At 47.8% G+C, this 12,652-nt stretch overlaps 1 protein-coding gene across 10 annotated transcripts in view; it reads right to left on the bottom strand.

The window, feature by feature from the left end:
- PUDP (pseudouridine 5'-phosphatase) overlaps positions 1-12,652 on the bottom strand; it is a 617,886-nt gene that overhangs the window by 564,369 nt on the left and 40,865 nt on the right. The window lies entirely within an intron of this gene.

Below are 12,652 nucleotides of genomic sequence, written 5' to 3'. Positions count from 1 at the left end.
GCTTAAAGTGTTAATTTTATTTACTATGAGTCACTTTTAGGGTTGCTGCTTCTAAGGATTTGTCGCCACAAAAATCAACGTACAAAACCACTGTTTAAATAGTCTTTTATTTATAGACCAAGAGAAAAATATCACAGGAAATGCTGATAGCTCATTGAATCTTTGTGCGTCTCTCTTAGAGCTCTGAATAATCAGATAAAACTCTAAGTTCACTTACGCAAGGAAGTGCTAGGAACATTTCAAAACCAAGCCTAAAATAACGCGTCTAGTTCGGCGCAGACAGAGCTGCCGAACTCCATGTTTACCATCACGGTCCTGGGCTAACGGCCCCGCAAGTGCCCAGGCCAAGAGCTCACTGTTCACCCTGCACAAGCCCAGTGCTGCCGACGTCATGGAAGGCACATAAAGCTGCAGATGCTATGAATGGACAGGACAGACTTGGGTTTCCAGTGTCTGCACACGTCTGTGGCAATCGAAAAGAAACGTGAGCACCTTCCAAATCGCTCCCATCAGCGGGGGATTCCTTTTGCCTGACTCGTGCATCCAAAAACACGACCAAAATAACAGCAGACCCTACCCTGGTGATCCCCGAATAATCTGAAAGTGATTCGCCCGATTTGCAGGGAGCACGATATTAAATTACGATCGTTTCCATCACCGACTATTTTTTCTTGCTGGCATTTTGCACGAGTTTCCACTGTGGGCCCAGAGTTTGTATTGTGAAGTTTCTGTTGATGCCCATTTCTGGGAATCATTTCAAATACAGAATTCTTGCCATTTGAGTGTGTGCTCCGAGGAACCGCTGAGAGAGGGAGAAGAGTGCCTCCCTGTGTTCCTGTGTCTGGTCGGCTGGAGAGTCGCAGAGAAAGGCCCCAGGTCTGGAAGGTGGTGCAGGAACCACTTGCCGAGGGGTGCCCACTTTCAACTGGTGAGCCAGCAAAGAAGTGCCCGGTGCCGTGCCTGAGAGTTCATCTGACCGTGTCCCTGACGCTGGGGCCCACTTAGCACCGGTAGGCGCTCAGGTGCACAGGAAGGAAGGGTTTCTGCCCTAATGCAGCGTGTCATCCCGCCTGGGGCTGAGGACACACGCACAGCTGCCACATTCACGTGAACATCCTCTGTAGTTGACCGTTACCATGTCTTTCTACCTCGCCTGTCCAGGAATTTTACCAAACTCCAACTACGTCATCCTCACAAGGCTTCTGGCATTTTAGAAAAGTAATGTAATTTTTCTTTATTGTGGCAAAATACACGGACATAAAATTAACTGTATCTAATTGGGCGGTGCAGTGGCAGTAAGTACATTCTCATTTCTGTGTAACGGACACCATCAGCTGGTTCCAGAAAGCTCACGTTCCCAAACTGAAATGCTGTCCCCGTGAAACGCTAACGCCCCGTTCCCCCTGCCCGAGGCCTTGGCGCCCATGCTCCTACTTTTTGTCTTCACGAATGGGATGACTCTCAGTGCCTCCGGGGGTGGGAATTCCGTGTTCGTCCTTTCGCGACTGGCTCAGTGCACTCGGCATCGTGCCCTCAAGGCCCATCCGTGTTACAGCAGGTGTCAGCACGTCCTTCCTTTTTAAGGCTGAAGAGCATCCCGTTACATGCAACTACTGCTTATCCATTCACCCAACAGTGCACACTTTTGGCGTTACGGAGAGTTGCCTTCAATTCTTTAAACAAGACATGTAATTCTTTATTTCCTAAGAAACAATCATCAAGCCCCAGTGCAATACCTTGCCTGTTGTGCACTGTATCTCTGAAACAAGGCTGTGACTACCTCAGATGGAAAACTAATAAACTATGCCCCCATACTGTCTGCATATAGACGGCATCCCCGTCACTGTGGTCAGTCTGCTAGAAGGGAGCTGTGCAGGTGGGGGCAGACCGGGCAGCCTTCTAGAACCTGGCCACTCGTCGGTAGAACACATCACTCCGCGTGCCCAGCACATACCACCCATGTCCCAATTTTGCACCTCTGCAGAAAGCACTTGCTTGGAACATACTCAGAGCCTCTCCGGGGGCCTCAAAGCTCTTCTCCCATGCTGTAGGCAGCCTGTCCCGCCCAAGTCTCTTGGCTCCATCCATGAGAACTGTTTATCTACTCATTTTCTCTCCTCTTGAGTTGACAAGTCTTTGAGGCAAGGATTTCTTTTATCCACTATCTTATCCTTTCAAGCACTTAAAAATCTGGGGAAACCACCACACATTTAAAAACAGAAATTGTCATTCTTTTTTTTTTAAAGATTTTATTTATTTACTTGTCAGAGAGACAGAAAGAGCAAGAGGGAGTGCACAAGCAGGGGGAACAGCAAACAGAGGGAGAAGCAGGGTCCCCACTGAGCAGGAAGCTGGATGTGGGACCTCATCCCATGCCTCGGATCATGACCAGAGCCAAAGGCAGACACTTCCCTGACTGACCCACCCAGGTATCCCAGAAATTATAATTCTTTAATTTGAGAAAAACACTTCCATCCACAGGCAGGTAATATCTAGGATTCTAGAGAGAAAAGACACATATCTCATTTTGCTTAGTCTAGAATGTCTCCATCATAATTTAGTAAATAACAATGAAAGCAATGAGCAGTCTTTGAACATGGAAATTTTACACCCAGAAAGAAATTACATCCATATACAACATCAAACAAGCTGGCATTTTTAAGGAAAGGGGGAGAACAACTTTGAAGGTTTGCCACTTATATCTGAACAGCAGTCTGTTTCTACGGCTTCTTCCCAGGCCCTGCAATCCTGAATTTTCCTGGAGATGTGCGTGAGTTTATCTCTTAAAGAGAAAAGAAGCACGGGATAAGCTGAATGGATTATCATGGTTGTTAGCTTATGATTTTCCTTGTCACTTGTTACGTGTGTCCTTTAATTGTGCAATGCTCAATGAACGTGGGAAGCATAGTTAAAACATGCGGACTCCCAGCTTAGCCTGGAAGGCTTCTCGAGTGCTGAACAATCAGCTAAGGGCCCCACATGAGAGCTGCCGCCGGAAACATCAACTGGAAAGGCCAAGGCCTTGAGCAGGCAGGACTTCTCTGTGTGGATTCTGCATGGATTCAGAGAAGGGCCCAGCCGTGAGGATGGCATCCCACAACAGGCTAGGACGTTTTTATGTTATTTTGGGATGCCAACCTCCTTGATGTAAGGCCGCTGCCACATCGTCGGGGCAACATCGTGCCACAGTCAGATATCCGCATTCTGGACCCCATGCCAGGCTGTGATGCCACTCTCCACGGTCTTGGGGCAAGTAGCTGAAATCCTGCAGGCCCTGATCCCACCCTGTTCAACAGGCAGGTGCGATGCGTGACCACAGAGGGTCTCGCACTCACACCTGTGAGGCCCCGAGGCCACCCTGTGCGACTGACGGGCAGGTGTGACACCTGACTTGAGGGGGACTCGCACTCACACCTGTGAGGCCCTAAGGCCTCCCTGTGCGACGGGCAGGTACGACGCATGACCAGAGGGGACTCGCACTCACACCTGTGAGGCCCGAGGCCACCCTGTGCGACGGGCAGGTGCAACGCGTGACCAGAGAGGACTCGCACTCACACCTGTGAGGCCCCGAGGCCACCCTGTGAGACGGGCAGGTGCAACGTGTGACCAGAGGGGACTCGCACTCACACCTGTGAGGCCGTGAGGCCTCTCTGTGCGACGGGCAGGTGCGATGGGTGACCAGAGAGGACTCGCACTCACACCTGTGAGGCCCCGAGGCCACCGTGTGTGACGGGCAGGTACAACGCGTGACCAGAGGGGACTCGCACTCACACCTGTGAGGCCCTGAGGCCTCCCTGTGCGACGGGCAGGTGTGACGCGTGACCGGAGTGGGACTCGTTCTAAAAACACGGCCTGACGATTCAATGTAAATGATTCAAAGTTGTCATGCTATGAATCCTGTACGGAGTTTCTATAGAAGTTCGTGAATGATTTTGTCCCTTTACGGTACGTGTGAATGTGTGCGTGTGTGTGTGCGTGCGTGTGTCTGCATGTGAGGCATCGCAGGGGTCTGGAAGGATACCCCCTTTCCATAAGGAATGGTTCCATGCACAGAGTAGGAGTTAGAGGGCTCCCAATGTCTCCCCTTTCGTATTATATGAAGCACGTGTAATTTCTGGTAATCACAGAAACATGAAAAGCAGTGACACTGTGACTGTGGCCTGTTACCATGAAGGTAGGTTTCCAGACGTACGACTGTCCTTTTATTCCTGCGGTGATAAATTTCACATGTGAAAAACCATGTTGAGACTCACCTTCCATGAGACTTGCCATCGTGGAGTGATTTAAGACTCTTTTCACCTGTGCACTCCTATAGCCTCAAACGTTCAAGTACCCACGCCTCACTGAGTTCCAGCCCTCTTTTTTCAGGTGAGTATTAATTTGTGCCAGCATCACAGGACACTGAGCCGGTGGTCCACTGAGACCGTGTGACTCCACCTCAGGTGAAGTCCTTGCATCCCGGGTCCCCTCTAGCCCACCTGCCCCTGCCCTCATCATCATGTGCCCTAAACCCACAGGGACACTCCCTCCCAGCCTGGTTTCAGTCTGGCACAACTCATCTTCAAATACCCCAATGGTTTCCCACTCTGGGAAGCAGCAAACAGAGGAGCTTGGGACCAAGGACCCTCCCTAACCGAGCTGACAGCCCTGACTATTTACGCCTCAAGCACATCAACGATGAGAGCCCGGCTTCCAGCCGTCACAGAAGCAAGTTCCTTTGCTGCCTAACAACCTCCACGTCAATTCCTTTCCATCTGGAATGGCGGTGCCCTCCCCGCTCACCTGCCCATACCTTATACATGCTCCTCAGTTTATCCCAAGTTCCAGCAACTGCCAAAAAGCTGCCACGGCTCCAGGAATAAGGTGCCTTATTTTCGTCCACATCCCGTCTTGAACGTATTTCTGGCGTGAGCTATGCTATGTGGGCTTTCACATAACTATGCACGTGCCCTGAACTGACGGCACACCCCACACGGAAGGGTCCCCCGAGCACCCGCTCAGCACTAGACGCACTGAAGGGCTCAAGGAGGAAAGACAAAAGTTATAGGACGGCGCCAAGGGACTGAAAGCCTTCTTGCCCAGCTGCGTGGTGGGGAGCACGTGCAGAAGAGGAAGGAGGATGCTAATGGCCTGCAGGGGCAAAGGCTGTAAGAAACACAAACGAGGAAGACAGGAGGAAAAGAAAAGGTGCACACTTACACCAGACGGAAGACCAGAGGATGATACAGGCTGGCACATGAGATGGAATGGACGCAGGGAGCCATGGATGAGGGCCCCTACAGTGCTGCGTCATGCCCACTACATGGATGGGCGGTGTTTGTCCATGAAGTTGAGCAGAGACGGAGAAGGGCACGACACACTTCTCAGCCCCGGTGAGGACCGGAAGCGGCCTGGGGGAAGGCCCAACATACTCTCCCAGTGTATAGGCCGCAGCAATACTCGCAGTTATGCAAGCAATCCTCCACTGTGGACATGTACCTTCACTGTCCTGGGTGAACCTGAGCCCCAGGAGTGCTCGGACAGCTCGGTGGGAGAGGGGGGACTGATCCCGCACACACACCCCAACCTCAGAGGCCAGGACACCTGCTAGCTCCCCTCCGTCAGCCGCCCCTCCCTGCGGACAAGGCCTGGACACCACACCATTGGCTGTCCGGGTCACCAGGGTTCTAGCTCGTCATCTCTGCTCTGTCCCTCTGGGGGCTCTCCTAAGGAGTGAGGAGGCAGGAGGCCCAGAGGTGCCCAAGCATGACGGAGCAGTGCAGGGCTGACCGCCGCACACCCACCTGGCCTTGTCACACTCCTCTGAACTGGCCCGGAGCCAACGCCTCAGGCTTTTCCTTGGGAAATCCCACAGTCAGTGAAAGAACGCAACAGGGAAGCCTTCTGGAGGATTCCATACCACGAAAGGTACCTCTTTCTTGTTACTGGCCTTCTGAGCCAAATTACACTGACTAAATTATGACAAAATATATTATTGCCCCCATCCCAAAGAATCCGTTGATGAAGGAACGGGTCCAAAACAGAATGTAGGTAACCAACACCTTCCATGGAGATTATTCTTAAAAAGGTTTTCCTACATGCCAAATCAAGGACTTTCCTTCTGTTACGCAGTACACATTTCAACGTGTAAAACCATACCTATTAAAGCTCCAGAAAACTTATAATAGATGAAACACATTTGTACGGTTTTCTCCATTTTTGCCACAATTTTAAAGAGCTCTGTTTTCACAAAATAAACCCAGCACTAACCGACGGTTTCCATTTGCCTATGAAGTCATGTACCAAATCCCTACTGAACATACCGTCCTGCCGGGGACATTCATGGCCAGTGCTTCAAGAAGAGACACTTTCGTTACAATTTAACGATGCGGCCCTACTGATGTGAGAAGGATCCACATCAGTTCTGCCTGTGTGTTCAAGCCCCATGGGTCAGCCCTATCCTCCTGGCAGGCAAGGACACAGCCCTGCATCATACCCAGGACCTGCTGCCCCTGGTGATGGGCCCAGGTAAAGACACACCCCTGCATCATAATTGGGGGCTGCTGCCCCTGGTGATGGGCCCAGGTAAGGACACAGCCCTGCATCATAATTGGGGGCTGCTGCCCCTGGTGATGGGCCCAGGTAAGGACACACCCCTGCATCATAATTGGGGGCTGCTGCCCCTGGTGATGGGCCCAAGTAAGGACACACCCCTGCATCATAACTGAGGGCTGTTGCCCCTGGTGATGGACCCAGGTAAGGACACACCCCTGCATCATAATTGAGGGCTGCTGCCCCTGGTGATGGTCCCAGGTAAGGACACACCCCTTCATCATACCCAGGACCTGCTGCCCCTGGTGATGGACCCAGGTAAGGACACACCCCTGCATCATAATTGAGGGCTGCTGCCCCTGGTGATGGACCCAGGTAAGGACACACCCCTGCAACATAACTGGGGGCTGCTGGCCCTGGTGATGGACCCAGGTAAGGACACACCCCTGCATCATAACTGGGGGCTGCTGCCCCTGGTGATGGTCCCAGGTAAGGACACACCCCTGCATCTTAACTGGGGGCTGCTGCCCCTGGTGATGGACCCAGGTAAGGACACACTCCATGCATCATATTTGGGGGGTGTGGGCCCTGGTGATGGGCCCAGGTAAGGACACACCCCCGAATCATAATTGGGGGCTGCTGCCCCTGGTGATGGGCCCAGGTAAGGGTACACCCCTGCATCATAACTGGGGGCTGCTGCCTCTGGTGATGGACCCAGGTAAGGACACACCCCTGCATCATATACAGGACCTGCTGCCCCTGGTGATGGACCCAGGTAAGGACACACCCCTGCATCATAACTGGGGGCTGCTGCCCCTGGGGATGGGCCCAGGTAAGGACACACCCCTGCATCATATTTGGGGGGTGTGGGCCCTGGTGATGGGCCCAGATAAGGACACACCCCCGAATCATAACTGGGGGCTGCTGCCCCTGGTGATGGGCCCAGGTAAGGGCACACTCCTGCATCATAACTGGGGGCTGCTGCCCCTGGTGATGGGCCCAGGTAAGGACATGGCCCTACATAATAATCGGGAGCTGCTGCCCCTGGTGATGGGCCCAGGTAAAGACACACCCCTGCATCATAACTGAGGGCTGTTGCTCCTCGTGATGGGCCCAGGTAAGGATACACCCCTGTATCATAATTGGGGGCTGCTGCTCCTCGTGATGGGCCCAGGTAAGGACATACCCCTGCATCATAACTGAGGGCTATTGCCCCTGGTGATGGACCCAGGCAAGGACACACCCCTGCATCACAATCAGGGGCTGCTTCCCCTGGCATTCTGCCATCCATTCCTCCAATTTAACTTGCTAAATACCTGCGTGGGCTGCAGCTCTCACCTTGAAAGCATAAAAAAATGAATGCCAGTGAATTAATAATACAGCCTCTCGACAGGCAGCCTTCTTGTCTAATAAGCTCAAGGTGACTTCCACAACCAAAAATACCCAACCAGAAAGTACCTTCAGAAAGAGAAGGGATGAAAGTCGTCAAGGGTTATGTGATCATCCACTGTTTAATAATGGGAACAAAGCAGGGACTGAACAAAAGGAACACCCAGATCTAGAAAGAGGATGGTGGCCACCTTTTCCTGACTATTGTCCCCGCACCCAGCGCTCTAGGAGGTCACCTTTGCAGTGGATTTCAGGTTCGGCTCAGGTTCTGAGATGACAGGTGGGGTGCAGAATGGAAAGGTGATGGGGTGAGCATGTGTTTTAGGGTAGAAAATTTGCCCTACTTTATGCAGGACTCATAGAACCAAATAACATATCTAATGTATACTGATTTTAACTGTAACCAGCTTCACCAGTGACAGGAGGTAAGTAGAAAAAGAAGTCATCCAGGTTAAGCTCTGTAGGACTAAACTTTCTTTGCAGAACTGCCTCACTTTTCAGGTAGACATTTCTGGATTCGATGATCTTCTGTGATTATCTATGACTGGTACCTTACTTAAGTGATACCTGGTCACGGGGAAAGCCAAATGGGAACACTGCATCGACTGGATTCACCAAGTAGAGTTCAGGACATAGACGTCTTAGCATTCTAGACACGCTGCCACACTAGCTGAAGAGGACGTCACATTTTCTGGGTACTGCAGTAGAACATATCTCAAGGATTTCTTAGAAAACAGGACCAAAATACAAGAAGGAAAAGTACTTGAAAGGCTTGGGTGGATAAGAAAGAAAAAAGGCATTTGCGTGCCTAATACATTACGGGTGCCTGACGTGTTAAAAAATGACAGATAATCCAGGTCATATGTGAACTGTCTGCACAAATCCTAACCTAGATTAACTAAGAAAAAACAAGAGAAGGCTCAAATAACTAAAACCAGAAATGAAAACAGGGGACATTAAAACCAATGCCACAAAAATTAAAAAAGAGGATTTAGGAGAAAATATTAAAAAAGTGTATGCCAACAAACTGGATAAGCAAGAAATGGATAAATTGCTAGAAACATATACTCTTGTATCAAGGTCAAATTATGAAACAAAAAGCCTGATCAGATATAAAATACTAAGGATATCTATTCAGGAATCAGAAACCTCCTAACCAAGAAAAAGCCATCACTGATGAAGCCTACCAAACAATTAACACCAATATTCCTCAAGCTCTTCCAAAAATTTGACGACGAGGGTCCGTACGCTCATTCTATGAGACCAACATTACCCTCATATGATAACCAGACAAAAACAATAAAAGAAAGTTGCTATCTATAAGGAATATTGATGCAGAAATACTAAAATACTAGAAACTGATTTCAACACCACATTTCAGTAGCTGATTTCAACAGCCTGACCATGGGGAAGTTATTCCTGGAAGGCAGAGATGGTTCACAACACCCAGAAATCAATGTGATACACCACATTAACAAAATGAAGGACAAAACTGTATCAGCTGACATGGAAAAAGCACCTGACAAGACTCAACACCTTTTTAGGATACCAACACTCAAACTGGGAAAAAGAAAAGTACGTAGAATAAAAGTGTCTCCACATAACAAAGGCCAGATATGAAAAGCCCACAGCTAACATCACACTTAACAGAAAAAGTTGAAAGCCCTTGCTCTGAGATCAGGAACAAGGTAACAGTTCTATGCATAGTACTAGAGGACAAAGCCACAGCAATTAGGCAAGAAAGAGAAATAAGAGGCATCCAAGTTGTAAAGGAAGAAGTGATCTTTGTTTGCAGATGACATGATCTTATACGTAAAAAATCCTAGTTTCAAACACACAAAAACTTTTAGAACTGATAAATTCAGCAACATTTCAGGATACAAAAATCAACATGCAAAAATCAGCTGCATTTCTAAACAGTGACAATGTACAACCTGAAAAGAAAGTTAATACAATTCCACTGATCATGTATCAAAAAGGAATACACTTCTAAGACGGTGAGAGACTTGTATACTGAAGCTACAAATCATTCCTGAAAAAAATTTAAAAACATACAAATAAATAGAAAACATCCCATGTTCATGAACTGGAAAATCTGATATTGTTAAAATGTCCACACTACCAGAAGTTATGTGCAGATTCAAAGCAATCCCTACCAAAAGCTGAGGACATTTTTTGCATAAATACAGAAATCCATCCAAAGATTTATGCAGACTCTCGAGGGACTCTGAACAGCCATAAAGATACTGAAAAGGAGTAATAAGAGTTGGAGGTCTTGAACTTCTTGACTTGAAAATATATTATAAAGCTATAGGAATCAAAGTGATGTGGGACTGGTATGAAGACCAACAGAAGACAACAGAAAGCACAGAAATGAACCCTCACATATATGGCTGAGTGACCTTCAACAAGATGGCAAGACTTCTTGAGAGGGAAAGGACAGCATCTTCAACAAATTCCCATCAAACTGGGAATACTGGATATCCACATGCAAAGGAATGAAGCTCAGCCCTTACAGAACATACAGAGATTAACTTGAAATTATTTAAAGACCTGAAACTATTACATTCCTCAAAGAAAACATAGGGGGAGATATTTATGAATCTGGATTTTATAATGATATCTTGCATATGACACAAAAGCACAAGGAATGAGAGCAAACATAGCCCAATGGGACTGCATCAAACCTAGAAAATTCAGCACATCAAAGGACACAATCAAGAGGGTGAAAAGGCAACCTATGAAATAGGGAAAAAAATTTGCACACCGTGTATCTGATAAGAGGTTCATGCAGAAAATGTAAAAAATACATATAACAAGCAAAAATCAACCCTATTTTAAAAAATAGGAAAAGACTTAAAAAGGTATTTCTCCAAAGAAAACACAGAAATAGCCAAAAGCGTACGAGCTGAGGCTGCAATTCATTTCTCATTGGAGAAGGGCAAATCAAAACTACAATGAGTTACCGCTTCACACGTCTTAGAATGGCTACTCGCAACAACCACCCAAAACCCCAGAAGATAATTACGTGTTGGTGAAAATGTGGAGAAAGTGGAACACTTGTGGACAGTTAGAGAAAAAGTAATGTGGTGCAGCCACTCTGGAAAACATTATGTTGGCTCCTCAAGAGACTGAAAACAGAACTACCATATAATCCAAGAAGCCCACTTCTGGATATATAACCACAGAAATTGAAAGCACGGCCTCAGAAACGTATCTGTATTCCCACGTTCATAGCATCGTTCACGTTAGCCAAGAAGAGGAGATGACTCCAATGATATTCAACAGAAGAATGGACAGACACAGTGTGGTCCAGTGACACAGTGGGAAAAAGGGAGAATATCCTGCCTCATGCTACAGCGTGAAAAAACCTTGAGGACCTCATGCAAAGTTCAAAAAGCCAGTCAGGAGAAAAAGGACAAATCCTGTAGGACAAATCCTGTAGGAGCCCATTCACTATACGAGGTACCTGGAAGAGTCCAATTCATAGGGACAGAATGTGGAGTGATGGTGCCAGAGGCTGGAAGGAGGCCGAAAGAGGACTTAGTGGTTAATGAGGACAGAGGTTCTGCTTTGCAAGGTGAAGAAGTTTTAGAGACGGATGGTGGGGACCGTGACCCAACCGTGCAACCCTCACTATGCCACCTAACTGGACACCTGAAGATGGATGAGATGGTAAGTTTCACTGCATGTTTTTAACTGTGATTTTAAAAATGAGCCGTACGGGTCATGGTCCCAGGGTCTTGGGATTGAGCCGCATGTGGGGTGGGACTGCCTGCTCAGCGGGGAGCCTGCTTGTCCCTCTTTCTCTGACCCTCCCCCCAGTTTGTGTACTCTCTCTCCCTCAGATTAAAAAAAAAACAAAAACAACAAAAAAAAAACTTTAAAAAATGAGCTGTATGGATGTGTTTCCAGCATGAAGGGTTGTCAGGGTACCTCCATGTGCAAAGGGCGCAGGACGGGAGCAGACGCACACAGTGTGTATCACACGTACCCACTCCTGACATTCACATATACGTGTCATCTAAGCACAGCCCACATGGTTTCTAGGTCACACAGGTGCTGGCGTTAGCTGGGCCTTTCCAAGAAACTCTCTACTTCCAGCGTTATTCAATCTGCACCTTTGGATGGATGTATAAGTATTTCCAAAAAACCCATGTTTCAAAAATGACTACAATTCACATTAATACAACTGTACATCCAAAATTACTGCTATAACTGAATTTTTTTTTTTTCTCCCCTAGCACCAGGAATCCCAAAGATGGAGTAGTCACCTTTCTCCCTGGAAGATTCTTAAAATTGCACTCCATTTTTAAGCATTTTTCGGCCCTGCAATCTAGAACATTCTTGACCTTCTCACCTTTAGTAAGAAACAGCAGACAATTCAGTTCTGATCGATCTTCCGTTAACAAGCCCCCAGGGAGAAAAGTCATCTTTGCTTTCAAAGGAAAACAAGTAAAGAACAGGGTGAAGGGCATACCAACAGACATGTTGAAGATGAATTATGCCCTTAACTTAAAAAAAAAAAGAAAAAAAATTAACGTTCTTTGGGGGAGATTTAGTGGCTTGCTCATCCTTCATTTGTTAACGTTTAAAGAGTCGCTAAGATAATCCTGTACCTGATTTTGAACAGGAGACGGCAAAGCCACCTATCAGACTTTGAAGCAATCCCGTCATGAATATAATGTTTATATAATATTGAAACAAACACAGTTCAAACGCTTCTGGACCT

Source organism: Ursus americanus, chromosome X (genome assembly GCF_024610735.1).
Source record: "Ursus americanus isolate L20-20 chromosome X, mUrsAme1.1.p, whole genome shotgun sequence".
Taxonomy (NCBI): Eukaryota; Metazoa; Chordata; class Mammalia; order Carnivora; family Ursidae; genus Ursus; species Ursus americanus.
The sequence above is the reverse complement of the archived record's forward strand: the minus strand, read 5'-3'. Positions and strand labels throughout refer to the sequence as shown.